General features: G+C 36.7%; 1 long non-coding RNA gene across 1 annotated transcript in view; it reads left to right on the forward strand.

The window, feature by feature from the left end:
• Positions 1-17,876, forward strand: part of LOC129209671 (uncharacterized) — a 31,910-nt gene extending 14,034 nt beyond the window's left edge. The window contains exons 6-7 of the long non-coding RNA XR_008578140.1: positions 419-509; positions 17,650-17,876. This is a non-coding gene — a long non-coding RNA (uncharacterized LOC129209671). The remainder of the gene's footprint in view (positions 1-418; positions 510-17,649) is intronic.
• Positions 17,877-18,232: the final 356 nt, after the last annotated feature.

Genomic DNA, 18,232 nt, shown 5'->3' on the forward strand with positions numbered 1-18,232 from the left:
ACTCAGAATTACATAGATTACTCATACTGACACTCATGAGTACAAAATGGGCACATACATTTGTGCAAGTGAGATGGAATAAGGCATAGGAAAGATATAAATATGAAATGATCTGCTTTTAGCATATATCCTGTTAGTAACTGCTTTATTGGTTCTACTCCTCTCAGTAATTTTCAACATCAGTAGGTCAAATTCAGTAGCAATGTTTCAATTACATGCTGATAAATGATCCTATGATAAATCTTAGGGACTCCCGTGGAAGAAAGTTAAAAATTATATCAACTAAGAGCTCTTTCTAAATGCATTTAGATGCATCTCTGAATTTGATGTTATCTGTGGTCATGTCAATACAGATCACAGTATATGATTTTATTGCAACATACGTTACTCTGAAACAGAATTATCTCATATTCACTAGGTGGTATCACAGTGGTCGTTGCTTTGCTGCAATTAGACGGTGGTGATGGTGTGATGACGGACATCAACACAGTGACAGAGAAAAGGGACACGTAAGTCATTCTGAGTGTAACAAATGCTTGAGAATTTGACAATAACAATTTGAGAGTCAACAGGGAAGCTTGGCACGATGGAGTGCGGTGAATCAGGATGATCAAATGATTTTATTAGTTTGCTTTTATTAGTCAGATCTATTTCCATTTTTTTAATATGACCAGGGAAAAAAGAAGTAATTGTAATCAGTTTATCAAATACAACCCTGGCAGAGAGTATGCCACTGGTAACTTGATTTTGTTCTAACTGAACATACTATGTTTTGACTAATCTTCAGCATCCAAGATCATTCCTCTTAAAATGTCAGGAAGATGAGTTAGAGTAATAGTTTATTTGTTTTGTTTCGGTGTTTTATTTTAAATAATGTCGAAATACGTTTCAGAGCTGGCCTCGTCGTTTCTGGCAGGCATGGGACAGATGAGGCTTAAAAAACTGAAAAGCATTTCAGTTTATCTTCACACCACAGACTGGGAGTCTACCATGGGCACTCACAGTATAAGCTTTGCCAGTGTCCTTGCCCTCTCCCCTTGTCACGTGAACTTCACCTAAAATAATCACGTACTCAGTGGGAGAGAAGGGATCCTGTAACTGTGATAGCTAATGCCCAAGGCTCCCCTAAGCAATGATGAACAATTATTATAAACTATTCCAAATTATAGACAGTAGGCACTGTGATGGAGACTTTTGTAGACTGGACTGAGACAATTACCAAATGAAGGAAAATATTATTATTTTAGGAAATGTAACATTTTAATACATTGTGAAAAATGATGAGGGAATAATAAATGGAGGGCATAAAAAGAGCTAATAATAAAAAGGAGCTTGGTGAGAAATCCCGCTGTCATATTTGCATTTACCCTGAAACTAATGCCGTGCATATTTTTGAATGCAAATAATTCACAAGAGGAAGCAAAATGAGGATGTTAATAATAATTTTTCCCTTAATGAGAAGCTGTACTTTGATTGAAACGAGCTTTAAGGTGGCCTAAACTAGGCCTAACAAAGGAGCTTCTTTTTTTTTTTTTTTTGAGACTTTAAAGGAATATGCTAGAATAATATTCTGTCACTTAAAATCCCCAGTATTAACATTGTTATCACAAATCTTATTTCAAATTAAAAAAGACGTGTTAGGAAAATTATTCATTCCATATGGGATTTTCTTTTTCACTTTGGCTATTAACTTAAAATGCCTTTTCTTTTGGGAACAGCTTAAGTTTTTAGGTTTCTTTTCTTTTTTTTTTTTAAATCTCATTCACAAAATATATTGTATTGGCTCCTTATCTCAGGACTTCCACACCAAGGCTCTAGGCTACCTTCCTCATTCTTTGACCTAGTGAAGGCTTGTTAGTCCCAGATGGCTTAGATGGAAACTGGGCTCCTGAATTGACTGGTGTGTCCAACTTCTTACTGCTGCTTAGAAACACTCATGTATTTCATATAAAAAATACTTTAATGAATTAAAACTAGGTTAATTCAAGTTTGAAAACACCATTTCCAAATATTAAGAATATGGAAATTACATTAGATTAGACTGGAGACACCTTGCCAGTGTTGGCCAGCACCTTTTTATCCACTCAAGGCAAATCCTAAGTGGATATAATTCTATTAAATTAAACACCTTCTATTAAAAGGAGATGAACCAGATTGATTTGTCCCTGTTTGGCCTGAATCCTATCATTCTCTCCAACAGAGGAGTATAGTATAATTCTCTGTGAGTCGTCATCAACACACTGAAGAGGTAATCAAACATCCTTCCCTGTCATCTCATGTATGCTGTAAGACAGTGGTCATGTTTTATGCGAGGAATTCCAGGAAATGGGGTTTGATTTCTTTTTGTGTATTTGTTTTCACTAGGTATTTTGAAAACAGCCTGTGGGTTATGTGTGCTCTGCTCTGCATGTGGTGTGTGGCTGATCACTGATGTGTCATGTGATGCACTTTCTCTTTGATTGCACCTATTTTAAATAGAAAAATGTAAAATGAATATGATGAAGCAAATAATAAAATAGGAGTCGTGTAAGGACTCTGATCCTCAAAACGAGAGGTGAGAAGTGCCCCGCCCCCTGCAGGCAGTCACATGGGCTGCCTGTGCGAGAAGCCCTGCCCCTTTTCTGGTCACATGGTATAGGAAGCCGGAAGTCCCTCCCCACTGTATACATGGGGGTAGCCGTTCTGTTTTGGTCGCCATTTTGTGGCAGGGAGCCTTATGCTCAGGTATCAAACATACACATTTACAAGTATAAAATTCCTCACGCAGCTCTGTGAGCTAAAACCATTAATTTGAGTGTTTAGATGGACGCGAAGAGGGTAAATACAATTTAATTGAACTGTGGCTCACAAAATCAGAATAAATTGCCACTAATTTTTTTTTTTTTGCGGTGACCATTGAGCTATAGTGTGTATTTGCAGAGCATAATTAATATTGCCTGTCATTAAGATGCACCATCTTTCCTATATTGCCCTTAATTACTTTGATTTGATGCTTCTCATTACTCATCAGCTGGTAATGGCATGGCAGGATAGATGCATTTTTAAAAGCAAATGGTGACTTAGGGATCGTTGCTAGCATTTTATAGAATTAGTTTCTTTGTGAACTGAGCTAGGTAATTGTCTTGGCCCCTGCAAGACTGAAAATAAGCAGGACCAAAGTTCACTGAGATTTGTTCTGTATGCCAACCTTAAACACTTAAGTAATTTTCTGTTCCATGTTTATAGGTTTTTAAGGCATTATGATACCTCCAATATTGGCATGGTTGATTCTCCCAAACAATGCATGAAAATAGTTTGATGATAACAATGACTAAAGATTTTAACACTTTTTAATTAAAGAAACATTTCTTTGGTTCTTCCCCTGAGGTTTTTTCAGGCTCCTCATTAATGTTGCAGCATGATTATACCTTCAGGTTGATCAACCAAAAATTGTCATCTCTAATGGTGCAATGCTGCCATTTTTCTCATGTTGTGTAGCATTAACTCCACAAGTAATCAAATTCAAATGCACTCAGTTGGATTACTCAATTAAATCTTAGCCAACATTGAGGATGGGTGAGTATCAATATCAGGAACAGCTTCCCAATCATCTGAGCAAGCACTTATTTAGGATCTGATCCTGTAACAGCTAATCTGTCTTGAACTACATGTGTAAGATTCATCCATGAGTTTGTGTGCATAAACACGTGCATAAATCTTTGCTTGATGAAGGCCTTACACAGTGTAACTAGTGAAGTAAAATGAAATGATTTCTCCTCTTTTAGGTTCATGGGTATTTATTTCTCTTAACAAGTATCTGTGATTTTTATGGGCTAGTTTCTGATTATGTGTTAGACTTAGAAAAATATTATTTCATGTGGCTATGAAACTGTGCTCAGTAACTCTTTTCAGTTTTATTTTCTTAATGGTGGTATAAGATTTCTTATATTTGTGGAATGGCTTCCCCAGCATATGACAACTTTTAGCTCAAGTTTAATAGGTTTCATGTTTAATAGTTTAATTAAATTTTCTAATGTGTGTTCAGAGTGCAGCTTATATATACTAAGGTATTCATGCAAAACTATAAAAACAATCATTGTACACAACAAAGGATATTCTTTAAGTATATATGTAGATCAATTTGGAAAGTATTTTACCTGAAAAGACAATCACGTGCAATTCCTGGATTTAATTTTGAGGAAAAAAAATGCATGTAGACACTATTTTACCTTTTCTAAACATAGTTAATTGTAGCAGATACACTTTAATGATGACAGTAGTATAATTTTATATATTTATATATTTATGTATTTTCATATGTATATATGTTGTGTTAAGTTAATTGAAATATTGGTGTTATAAAATGTACCACAGCACTCAATATTGGCTAATGTTATTTAAAGCAAAGTTTTTTAAGAAAGGCAAAAATAATCCTTGGATTCCTACTAAACAAAAATTGAAATTAATTGGAGCCTCAAAAAATTGCATTCCAAAGAACTACAAGGTCTTTGGCATGTACTCTGTGTGTATGTGTTCAATATTTTCTTATCAGTGACGATTCACTGTCTTGTATTTATATTGGTATTTATTCTCACACTGATTTATTGGCTTGTCTGTTTCTATGCATACATGTGTGCACTTATTTTCAAAATTTTTTTGTCAGTGATAATTTCAACAGAAATATGCCTAGGAATCTATCATACATGGTACTTGTGTTTGGATTCTATTTTATGCCCTTTTCCACAACTTGTGACCTTTTATCCAGGCTATTTTTCTCTCTCTCACCCCCTGAGCTTTGTCCCCATAAGACTTTTGAAGTTTTATACCTTCAGATCTCCAGCAAAGAATAACACGGGAGACAGAAACAATTCTTGGATAAAATGTCACGGATATAATCTAGTTCCAGATGAGAACTCTGATTTGTGTTTACTTAGTCTTTAGTTTTCAAGTATATGTGACTGTTTGCATCTCTTCCTTTACCTTCGGCAAACACTGAATCGTTCTATATCACATTTGCTAATTGCAAATGTTGTTGCAGGTTCTGCCATCTGATAACTGATGGAAGCTTTATATTCTGAGCCAAAAGCAAATGCACATAGCAACCACAGGTGTATATGCTATTGCTATAAACTAGTATTTACACTTACCCTCTGTTGTTCCTCTGACATTAGCTGAAGAGCAGCTATCCTTTATTCTCCAAGAATACTATATTTATTTATGTAATTGTAGGACATGGCAGTATTTTCCCCTGGAAATCAGGATTTGCAAGCACTGAGGGCAATGGAGAGATTAATGGATCATTCTTTTAACCATGTTCTCTCTATATATATGTGTACACACAAAAAGATCTGGTTTCTGTGAGTATTAAAACATGCATAGACGTGGTGCTTAGGGACATGGTTTAGTGGTTGGATTTGGCAGTTAATTGTTGGACATGATCAACTTAAAGGTCTTTTCCAACTGAAATGATTCTGTGATTCTATGATTTAAATAATGTATAGCTATATTTTAACTAATGTTAGACCTAAAATTCTCTTAGGCTAAAAATACCAACAATATATTAAAAAAAGTAAACTTAATCACAGAGGTAGCCTCCTGGCTCAAAATAATTGTTTTTATGTCTGTAAAAGCCAACAAAAACTGTCTTGACATCCCTAAGATTAAAGTTTTTCTCAAGGAAGGAAAACTTTTAATCTATTAAAAAGGCTAATATGTGCTACATAAAGTTAAAATGTTTTAGCATACACTCTACACTGCATTTTCATTCTTGGAATAGAATTTCCCACCTAGACAACCTTTCATCAGATTGCATTAGGATTTTTGTTTTCCCCTTGATACCTGTCATTAGTAGAGAAGTCAGGAGACTCATCAACAAGAGACCATATAGCTACAGTTTTCCTCGAGAACATGAAATGGAATTACATGCATTAGCTGTACTAGGAATGTTTTTCTTGTAGCATTGGAGGTTGGAGACTGAATTGAGATAGGTACTGATGTAGCTTGCTTTCTCCCTGTGAGACAACATGCTGAATGCTTTGCACTGGATCCCTGTTGGGAGTGGTGGAAATCATACCTTTCATGCTACTTATGGTAGCTGCAAGATAATGACTCGGGAAGAGTCACTGATACGGTTTGGGGAGCTTTGGTGATTTTCTTATTGTTCTTTGCACAGCAGGCATTAGGGCAAATGTTTATCAGGAAGAAAAAACCTGAGGGTTAAACAGAACTGAAGAGAAATTCAAGCACGTTTAAACAGTTTTTCTCCCAGGCATTGTTCCAGTTTTTGATTTGCATACCTCTATCAAAATTAAACGGTGTTTTAAACTTAGCAATCTTTTGTATCCCTTATTTAATCCTTAACTCCTGACTTGAGAATTATTAGTAACATTAAATATTAGTTTTACAGTGTTAGCTGACTAGTAAATGGAAAAGATGTCTAAGAAGTCTTATTATTACCCTTACTGGAATCATTTCAGATACTTAAAAGGTACAAAAGACATGCTAATTTTAGAATCCTGCTAGTGGAGCTACCCAATGAAGAATAAGACTATTCAATATAATACCAATTAAAATGAGATGTAAAAAGGGATCTAATACTAATTGGTTTTATCTCTAAATTACTAAATAGTTACAGTCTAGAGGAACAAGAATCCTATTATTCCTAATTTATTCTCTAACAGATAACTGCTATGGTTTAGAGATAGACAGAGGGATTCAGTTTTAGGATTGGTAATTCCTTGCTGGCAATTTGGATTAGCTAACCAGTTAGTAAATGCAGAAATGCAAGTGACTTGACCTAACGGAATTAAAGGTGTTTAACTTAAATAATGGAGTGAATATCAGTGGGTTTTGCTTGTTAGACCTCTCTATAAAGAGTGGTTTTGAACAGATAAAGTAATGAATATTGGAGATGTCAAATGAGAAATAAATTCAGTTTCTTTTTTCATGAAAGTTTATATTCTTTCCAGACTGCACAATAGACAGTATAGTGTGCATATGGAGTGATCTGTTACTACTTTAAGTTCTGGTATCATTCTTAAAATCCTATTTGTGAATTATAAAAACTGATTAAATCTATTCTCTTGGCAGATCTTTCGCCAATAGTATCTCACAAATGAAGCTGAAAGTAAATTACAGAAATAATGGTTGTTTTTCCATGGCACTGTAATGCAGCTTCCTTTTTATCTTTGATAGTTTACTAGTTTAGGAGGAATAAGGTGAAAGGGTATAAATGTGGAGTTAGCATCTCAGTTCAGAGAGAGTATATTTAGCACTTGTAGATTTCCTTGATCACTTTGTGTTTCCTGGCACAGTGAAGAACCTTTTTCAAGGATTCAGGAAGTCATTCCTTCATGAACGTAACATGGTATATTGGCAACATCTCATTTTATGAACATGCAGTCTGCTAGCATATGTGCAACAGTGCTGTAGCTCTTCAGACCCAGAATGTTTGGGCTGTATTGACAGATCTCTCTGAATCTTATTATTTAATTAAATGTATGAGGTAGAGCTTTTGTTCAATCATGAATTATACGTCTGTTTCAAATTAATCTAAACCACACCTAATGTCTTGGCCCAAGTCTCTGTATGTAAATGAACTTCCATCACCAAGTTGTCTCTTAGGTTTTTTTAAAGCTGATTCTTAACTTTCTGAGTTTGTAAAAGAAACTGGAAAAACAGTTCCCTAGTTACTTAAATAATGTAAATATTTTATATTCAAAGAGATTCATGTACCAGTAACCAGTTACATTATGGTCATTAGATTCTCTGCTCATGGAGAGTATATCAGACTATTTTTATAATAACACATAGTGTCAGAGAAGATAGGAGACCATTTTCAAGAGGCAGCTAATCCACTCGCATGATGAATTCTGTCTGCCAGAATGGCTCTGTACTGTGAGCCATGAGCTCTCAGTGCTCTAGTGCAGGCATAAACCACAATGACCGCCACATTTTCCCCTAGATACTTAAAAAGTGTGCTAGTCAGTCTGTTCTTACAATGGAATGACAAATAGCTCCAGGATAAGTTAACTGTAGTTTTGTATAGATTTGTGTCTTCTAGTTGTTTTCCTCTCCTGTTTGCAAAAAAAGTGTTGCTCACTGACGAGCTTTTATAAGGCTCTCTTCCATCTAGTGTTATTTGTGTGTGTTGGGTTTGCGTGGCAGGGTTTTGGTGGCGGGGGGGCTACAGGGGTGGCTTCTGTGAGAAGCTGCTAGAAGCTCCCCCTGTGTCTGATAGAGCCAATGCCAGCCGGCTCCAAGACGGGCCCGCCGCTGGCCAAGGCCAAGCCAATCAGCGCCTCTGTGATAACATATTTAAGAAGAAGAAAAACACTTAGAGGGAGAGCTTTTGCAGCCGGAGAGAGGAGTGAGAAGATGTAAGAAACTCTGCAGACACCAAGGTCAGTGCAGATGGAGGGGGAGGAGGAGCTCCAGGCGCCGGAGCAGAGATCCCCCTGCAGCCCGTGGTGAAGGCCATGGTGAAGCAGGCTGTCCCCCTGCAGCCCATGGAGGAAGGATGAGAGGGTGTAGAGATTCCACCTGCAGCCCGTGGAGGACCCCACGCCAGAGCAGGTGGGGGCACCTGAAGGAGGCTGTGGCCTGTGGGAAGCCCACGCTGGAGCAAGTTCCAGGCCGGACCGGTAGACCCGTGAAGAGGGGAGCCCATGCCAGGGCAGGTTTGCTGGCAGGACTTGTGACCCCGTGGGGGACCCCAGGCTGGAGCAGTTTGCTCCTGAAGGTCTGCACCCCGTGAGAGGGACTCCATGCTGGAGCAGGGGAACGATGAGAGGAGTCCTCCCCCTGAGGATGAAGAAGCGGCAGAAACAACGTATGATGAACTGACTGTAACCCCCATTCCCCATCCCCCTGTGCCGCTGAGGGGGGGAAGGTTGAAGCCGGGAGTGAAGTTGAGCCCGGGAAGATGGGAGGGGTGGGGGGAAGTGTTTTAAGAGTTGATTTTATTTTCTCATTCCTCTACTCTGTTTTGCCTAGTAATAAATTAGATGAATTCCCTCTCTAAGTTTGGTCTGTTTTGCTCATGACGATAATTAGTGAGTGATCTCTCCCTGTCCTTATCTCGACCTGCAAGCATTTCGTTATGCCTTTTCTCCCCTGTTTGGTGAATGAGGGGAGTGAGAGAGCGGCTCTGGTGGGCACCTGGCCTCCGGCCAGGGTCAACCCACCACATTTGTGGCCATGCTGTAACATTTATAAATGTTCATTTACTACTTGGCTTGGCTGCTTTCATAAAATTTGAGGGCAGTTAATGATCTTTAGCAACTCCATCCTTCTGTCAAATTTGGTTAAAAAATTAAAAAAGTTTGGTGGACCCATGCTGAAGCAGACAGCATTTATGTGCAAGGTTATTTGCATAAGAAAGAGATACTTTGGGGGCGGGGAGCTTTACTGACTATTGCCCAAATAACTGGCATTCTATCCTCATTTTCCTCTCTTCACAGAGGGAAAGAGGTCTTTTGTCTTTTTTTTTCTTTTTTTTTGGTGTGGGGGGGGAAAGGAGTGGTGGTGTAGGCTTCTCTGTAATTGTGCACTAATTGCAATTTATTGCTCTGCATCTTTTACAGTTCTGGGTTTCTGGTTTCTCCAAAGCAGAGAAAACATGAAAAACCACAGTTTTCAGTCTTACCATGGGGGGGCCATACATTCCAGCTGGCAACACATTAGCTTCCGATTTGAAAGCCATGAGCTTTGTTCCGGCTCAGTTCTTAATTAACTGTGTCCTGAGGTTAGTTGTCTCAAATTTCATTCATATCCTCTAATGTAATGGAAAGACATTTCTGATACTACTAAATTTGGGGCTACATCCCTTACAGTTCTATTTCTGAACTCTACCTGAATTTAAAGTAGGAATTTTTTTAAAAATGAGAATGATACTTATATAAAATAGGATTATCATTTTTTGATCTTCACACGAAGAATCTTCAAAGTGCAAAGGGTATATAATAACTAATTAGGAGAATGGAAAGGTGCCATTTGTTTTGTGAATTGGAATTCCAGCTGATCTTGGGTTTAGCACAATAGATATGTTTGATGCCTGTGTATCTGCATGTGTCCACACTGAAGAAGCCAAGGATTGGCTTGTGGAGGTCCATTGACAGGAATTCAGCAGGAGTCGGGGATACGTCCTTCTGTACCTGGCTGGCCTAAAATAATTCCATTAGTTTTTCACACATGCAAGCAATTAATTCACAGCTCTACAAAACTCTGTTAATATTTTAAAGAAATGTATATTTGTAGCTGATATTTTTAAAAGAGTTCTCATTGAAATAATTTAGAAAATATTATCCTAGAAATGTGCCAAGACAAAGCAACCTTGCATTTTCTACTGTGTAAGGAGCTGACTGTGTGAATTAGAACATGCCACAGTGCTCTAATTTGCATGGCTCACGTCTGAGATATTTTCCCAATTTAAAATTAGTCTGAAATTACTTTTTGAGAATTTTATAGTGTAGTCATTTTTTGCTTAAATTACTCAAAATGTAAATTTTTTTCTTTAAAAATTTAATCTTTTGGAATCAATCTTGGAAATTTTCCAGTAATGTTTTTAACAGCTATAATTGGTTCAAGATCAAATCACTTCTTATTTTGCACCTTGGAGGTTGTTATGAACTTCTGCATTTCCATTAAATGATCCTATTTTTTTCTTCAGTAAATGCTATTTAACTATTCCAGTAATTAATAAAACCGAACAATGGTTCCTACCGTGAGTCTTGCCTATGTGCTTTTAAGTCCATGTATCACAGGTGAGGATATGCTTGTAAAGTCTGACATTTAATTAAGTTGTTTTGATCTTTTGTTCTCCTTTTTACACATATTAATTTTTATACCTATGAAGTCTAATTCAATTGTTTGATATGTGTTGATGTTTTCATAATATAACAAGGCTTTGTTTCTTGTGTACTAGAGTTATTGTGTAACTGTGATCACAAGATTCCCAGAGCTTTATAACATAGAAGAAAAATATACTCATGACCCAAGTTTACAATACTGATTATTTTCCTTGTAGGGTAAATGTCAGTAATTTGAATATGTGGATTGATTTCCCTTTTTATAGCTACATTTGATATAATGGGACTAAGTTCAAAGCTTAGAGAAGGAAACACTTTTAAAAGCAAGAATGGGGTGAGCCCTACTTTTTACTCTATATGATTTTTAACAATGAGTTTGCCCAGTTCATTTAAGCAGGATTCAGTGGAGCTCATATATGAGTACGGTCATTTGAAAGCAATGTCCATACTCTTCTATAAATAAATCTGTGTCTGAAACCTCTTTCCTATGGAGAAAGTAGTGCACTGAGTACAGTTGTAATTTGAATCTCCTGGTAGGTCTTGATTTTTTTTCCACTTCCCTACAGTAGGCCTGATCCCTCCCTGCCAGCTGTTAGTGAACCTCTTTGGAATGAATGACAGCACACATTATAAAGATCTTACTCTGACAGATGCCTCTGAAAGGGACTACAGAAAGGAAGTCTCTTATGAAACAGGAAATTTTTATCCAAATTGCTGGGAGAAGAATGCTATTGCATTAAGCAGTGGTTCCACTGAATTAAAAGATGAATTCTCACTTCACTGACCTAGCCACTATTGAAAATCATTGGATGTTTTACTGAATACTATGTAAGATGGAACCTCCTTTTGGTTGACTTGTTGGCCTTTAACAGAGTATACTATGGACTAACTAGGAAAGTACAGCAACAGGTCATAAGTCATCCTGTGGGAGATAAATTAATACAAACTGAGTAAATGACTTGAGATTTTTCTTATACTTTGATCTATATTAACTCTTTAATACCTTGCAGGTTCACAATTATGTATATATTATATTATATTTTCTCATTTGTATGCACACAGTTCTGACCTTATTTCCTAAAGCTGAAGGGAAGGACACAGGAAGTTGCACAACTGATCTGAAATGCCTATAAACCTCAAGTCCAGAGTTTGAAGCTCTGTCTAGCCTTCATGGAGTTCTGTTTCTTTCACAATGTCTTGCCTGTAAAACCAAAGGATTGTCTTTTATCTTCAACTGCTACAGCAGTTAGCTGCTCATGTCAGTCAGTATGGAACTATATCCTTTTACCTTTGCTTTATGTGTGTTACTTGATTTTTTTCAAAAATTTAGTAGGTCTTAGATGGTAGGAGTCTTAAACGTTTAAGACATTTATTTACATAATCTAGAGAATGAATGATTTTGATGAGCTAAAACTTTGGTTCTTCATTTCCTTTGATGTTTAAAAATGTTTTTTAGTCCATGTGAAGCAGTCACACTGCTGGAATTCCCTGGTTGTTCTAGTAAACTAGCCTAAACTTTTCCCAAATTTTACAAGGAATATGATTTCTAAATAATACTTTTAAAGTGGTCCTGGTGAACTCTTTGCATACTTTGAGATGTTAATGATTATAAACTCCATTAGAGTTGTTTTACTTGAAGAGAAAGGAACAGTTCACAATACCCAAAAGATCTCCAGAGCTTCGTAGGTGTCCTGAAAGATATTCCAAGATAAGAATTTTCTGAGTGGAAATCTCCACGTTCTTTGACAATATGTTCTGTATATATGTAGTTCTGCTTCCGATTCCCTTACAAGCATTATGTCCTTCATGCTTCAGAAAAGTGCCATAGGGTAGACAGGGGATATTTTCCCATTATTTAGGTAAAAATTATTGCTAACAAGGATTATTGTCTTGCTATCTTCACTAGAGTTTTAGATGATAGTTTGCTAATGAGTAGACTTACCCTTTATTGTTGATGTTATTATGCAGGTATGCCTTGAATCAAAACTCTCTGGAAGGCATTGTACGTGCCAGGGCCTTTATGCACTGTATCTTGCTCCTTTGTAGGTACATAGGCAGCAAAACCACGGTAAAAGCTCAGTGGAAAACCTTTCTGGGAGGCAGTAATGGTGAATACAGTTCTACAGAGGCAGATGTCCATTCCTTAATACCTTTGTCTATGGTGCCTTAAATATAGAACAGACAAGGATATAAAGTTTTTGATTAGAAATATATTTGCTTTTTTTTTTTACTAATAAGGTTTTTGTATCAGTTGCCTGACAAACAATTATGACCCTGTGAGTACTGAGAAAGTGAGTAATCATCTAGACAACTGATAATTGTTATTCTTATCTGAAAAAAGAAGTGAAATAACAGCAAAGATTTGTCACTAAAAATACAGTCACGGGTAGTTTTTCAATATTTTCAAATATGATCTAATCCAAGTCACAAAAGCTAAATTCCAATGCAATAAGCGATTACTAAATTGGCAATTTTTCATAATGGAGGAACAAATTGTTAAAAACAAAGAAAGGAATGACCTGCAAATTGATCCTGTATGCATGAATAATTCATGTAAATGTTAAAAAAATCTTGGAACCTTGATTATAAGGAAATAAAGATTAGTTACTCAGCTACATTAAACTGGAATTCATCTTTGGATATGCAAAGCTACATAGTGATGCTTCATTAATATTTAAAATCACTATGGACAATGTTCAGATCTTGATATCATCTCTCAAAACCATGTATCACCTATCTAGAGAGTCCTTGTTAACACAGTCCAGTGGATTTTCATACCACTAAGACTGCTTAATTTTTAGTTCTGTAATTCCACTTACTATGATATATTTACTACATGATGATACTTACTACATACCCCTCTTCATACAATAGCTATAGGAGAAAAATTTTTAATTGAAGAAAATTATTGCAAAGTTTAAACATGAAATGTGAATAAAATTAATAATTTAATTAATTTTGTAACATTTTTAGACAACAAAAAATAACATCCTATTTTGTATAAAGACACAGTTTTTCTGGAAGCTCTCCACCTCTCACCTACCAGCACAAGGGACCATGGCACACTCTCCCACATCATATGAACTGATTGCAATTGCCTGCATAGCTCTTTTTTTCCCATCCATTTCAATCAGAAATCTGCCTCAGAGTATGAGCCAACCATTGTGTTTCTATGAGATCTGCAGCAGCTATATCTGACAAATCTGTTCCCCTCAGATTGGCTTTAGCTGCTCTGTTCGGTGTGCCTGCAGACTCTTTTCATTATAAACAGTAGGGTTGTGGGGAGGAAGAGAATAAAGAAGAAACAAGTAGATTGATACGAGTGATTTGAGGAGGGAGAAAAAATCTGCACAGCAGAGTGTTTTTAAGCTTATGTTATTGCAAATTTGTGTTCCCTGTTTGTCATGAGGGAAGTGTCAAGTTTTAATAACAACACATGACAGGCTTAAGGAAAGGAAGACAGGATTTTCTTGCCTTCTCCTCAGCAGGTGTAAGCAGCTATTTGTCCTACTGGCCAATCAGTACTTGACAAAGGGTGGCTTGGAAGTGGAACAGTGTATGTGTGACAGATAATAAATGAAGCAGACCATGGAATTAACTAAAGATTTGAACGCAACTCAGCCTATTAAAATAAATGATACCTGTCAAGACCATCATCAAAACTTCCTAATGGCAAGAAAAAGCTGCATATGGTGATGTCTTAGAAAAAAACTCAACAAACATCGAATATATTCTTTTTGGACGAAGACATAGAGAAGGTAATTGAGAATTAAATCCAGCTGCACAGAGAAGGTAAATGAGAATCAACTCCAGCTGCGCCTGATTTCCATAAGTATCTGGGATTGCAGTTTAGGCTACAGGCCTAGATATAGCGCAATTTACTGGATGCTTCTTATTGCCCTTGACACCAAAAAACCCCCCAAAAAAACCAAAAAAACAAACCCCCCCCAAAAGCAAGCTTCATTTATGCTGATATCACTTCAACAATATGTTGTTGGCATGCTTACACAGTGTGACAGAGCTAAGCTAATCACATGCAAAATATTAAGATAGATGCTGAACAAATGTGTTTGCCTCCCAAAATGTAATGACTGTATGATGTTTTAAGTGGGACTGATTGTGTTGCTGTTAAGGTTGCTTAACATTTTCCACTGGAGTACTGTGTTCTGTTGTCATATCCATGCCAGACTGTAACCGTTTCATTGATTAATAGGATACATAGTCCAACCAACCAAGTAATATTATATCATTTCCATCATAATGGTGTGTATATGTACATAGTTCAGCACTGTCATAATCATTCCATCAGTGTCTTTATGTAGCTGCAATTTTGTTATGATTGTCTTCTTAGTATATTGCCATTTACATATCCCCTCCTACTCATTAAAGGTATTTATGTATTCAGTTAATGCATTTCTTTGAAGTAAAAGGCTATTTTATGGCTAAAGCGGAGAGGAGAAAAAAACCCAAAACAACAATCTACAAGTAGAACAAAATGAGACCTTTTGTGAGTAAAGGGCCTTGGAATGCCAGAGGATCCCAAATGCCTATTGTCTGGGGAAGAAAGTGATTTATAATATGTGCTGAATGAATTCAGGGTTTGAAAATGAGCAAAGGGATGAGGTTGATTGTTCCAGGACTGCTTTTATTAAGAAATCTGGCATTGTGCTCTGTATAGGGTCCATGTTTAAATGGTCCCTCTTTGTCACATAACTGGCATAGTCCCACAATGCCAGAATGTTTTGATGAAATAGTGGCAGCTGAGGAGTAACAGATAGTTGTCATCTCTGTTTGTAGGACAAGGGCTAATGGTTTTAAAATGAAAGAGGGTAGATTTAGATTAGATAAAGGAAAAAAAATTATTTACTGTGAGGGTGGAGAGACACAGGAACAGGTTGCCCAGAGAAGCTGCGGATGCCCCATCCCTGGAAGTGTTCAAGGCCAGGTTGGATGGGGCTTTGGGCAACCTGGTGTAGTGGAGGGTGTCCCTGCCCATGGCAGGGGAGTTGGAACTAGATGATCTTTGAGGTCCCTTCCAACCCAGAGCATTCTATGATTCTATGATCTAGATCAACTGTTCCACCACAGACTTTTATTTACATTTAACCAGACATGAAGAAGATTTTTTTTTGCTAGGAATTAGGTGAATACACTAGTATAATGTAAAAATAACACTTTACATTATATTTGTTTAAAAAAACCCACAACCTACTTCTGTAATTTCTTTCTAATGGAAAAAAATAATTACAGTCACACCAATCGTTAAGCTGAGGCCATTTGTTGCATGAGGAGGGCTAAACTAGCTTCTAACAGGTAAGTTAAATAGAAATTTTGACCATCCAAAAGTGGTTTTGCTCAGGAACTAAGTTTTAGGTGTCTAATCTTTGGACATCTAGTCTCTTCCACATTATCTGACTAGAACATGATAGAATTATGACCTAAGAAAAGTTATCTAAACAACTGCATGGTAAGTAGAGTCATGTGAAGCTATGTGATAAGATGTTTCAAGAAATCTGCTTTAAATTCCTCCTCTGTTTAGAGCTAAGTTGCTTGGTCTAGGGTTTTAAGGTTGAACTCTGCCTACTTGGGATCTGCAATCCCAAAGCTCCCCAGGTTATATATCTAGAACTGTTCTTTGAAAACCAGAACAATGTTAGCAGTTTTCTTTTCAAATGCACCAGTAGAGAAGAAACTTCATGGTTAAGTGTGGGGCTTTTTTTGCTGTGAGATATATGTGTAAACCCTCTCAGGATGAAAAAGGAATTGAATGCATTTCCTATTTGTAGTAAGTGCTCTCCCTCCTAGACTATTACACCATCTTTTTCTTGCATTCATTACGAAATAATATTTAGCTGTATTTTCATTGAGAATAAATTCTGTTTGTGCATTATGTATATTTTCCACCCCCCATCCTCCCTGGATTGCATCCTTCAGGATTTAAGGAATCCTCTGCATAATTTTTGGATTTCTATCAGGCTTAAGACAAAATAAATGAACTGCTAAAACTGGAATGGTTTTGAACATGCTCTAAAAGAGACCCCTAGATCCTAGAGGAATTAGACTAATTCAAACAAAGAAATACCTCTGTGGTTAGGTAGTAGTGAGGCTGGAGCTTTTTCAATCACAATTCTATACTTCTGCTCAACTGCAGTTGAATTCGAGGAGAAAGGGTGGGTTTTTTTTAAAAAAAAAAAAAAATCTCTAACCGTTAGTGTTTTTCACAGTAACACCCAAAAAATTGAAAGACATAACATGCAGCTTGGTAGAGAGACAGAACTCTTGATTGTGAAGACATTGGTGTTAGAAAAGATGGATCAAGAACTTGAAACATGTCATATTTATCCAGAAAGGAAATAAAAAACAGCTTGTATTTTTTCTCTTGGAAACTATCTCCCCCTCCCCACCACCCCTGAAAAATAACCAATTTTAGCTGTTTCTGTTCTCCTATTTATTTCAAATGTATTAGAGGGAGAAAGACAGAATACATCTATTGTCAAGGAAATTACGCATAACAGTTTCAGTCTTGGAGTAATCTTTTAAAATTGTCCATGGCCAAATTCAACAATGCAACCCAGCCCAGCCAAGTACTTCAGTATGCACATAATTTTATTCACTTACTTAAATCCCTCTGACTTCAAGAGGATTTAAGCAGTGCTTAAGTGCTTTGCTGCAACAGTGCCTTAAATTGGTAGATGGCAAATTTCAGACAGAGAAAGGAAGGCCACAGTTTTTGCAGTCTCTGCTGGTAGGTACCTAAAAAATTGGCTTGATTTTTTCGGATGATCTTGTAATTCCTACTGCCTCCAATTTTCTTTTATTCTTTTGGTGCTTTTTTTAAGAGCTATTTTTGTCTTTTTATTAGGAACCTCAGTTGTACAGCACTTCCAGCCTCATTCCAAACCTAAAAGAAGAGATGCTGTGGTCTGGCTTGGGAAAGCAATATTTCAGCAATTACAGATGACAGAGATAACTTCAAGACAAATCAGGCATATCCTAAATCAAAATGGATGGATCTTGCAAGAGCACACTTCTAACACATAACACAGTAAAAAGGGACAATTTCTAATGGGTTATTTTCAAAAGCAGTTAGGTGCTAACCCTAGTGAAGGTAAGTTATGACTTTGAAAATGTCACCTTTTACATTTTCTTTGTTTGAGTTTACATAGATATTATCTTCTTAATGTGATGACTGATCTTTAATATGATCAATTGTCATTCCACTTACTTCACTGGAAAAAGATCGCAAAGTGTTAAGATGATTAATATAACTGTCAGGTGAAATATTCATAAATTTAGCTGACCTACCTCACACACAAAGGGATAATATATTTCAGGGTTTATGCACTTCACTCACTTTGCAAAACACAGCCTCTGACTTAAGTAAATGCATGGTAAATTATACATTTGAAGAGAAGGGAAAAGAGAAAAAAGGACGCTGTTTAGGT

Source organism: Grus americana, chromosome 8, assembly GCF_028858705.1.
Source record: "Grus americana isolate bGruAme1 chromosome 8, bGruAme1.mat, whole genome shotgun sequence".
Lineage (NCBI taxonomy): Eukaryota > Metazoa > Chordata > Aves > Gruiformes > Gruidae > Grus > Grus americana.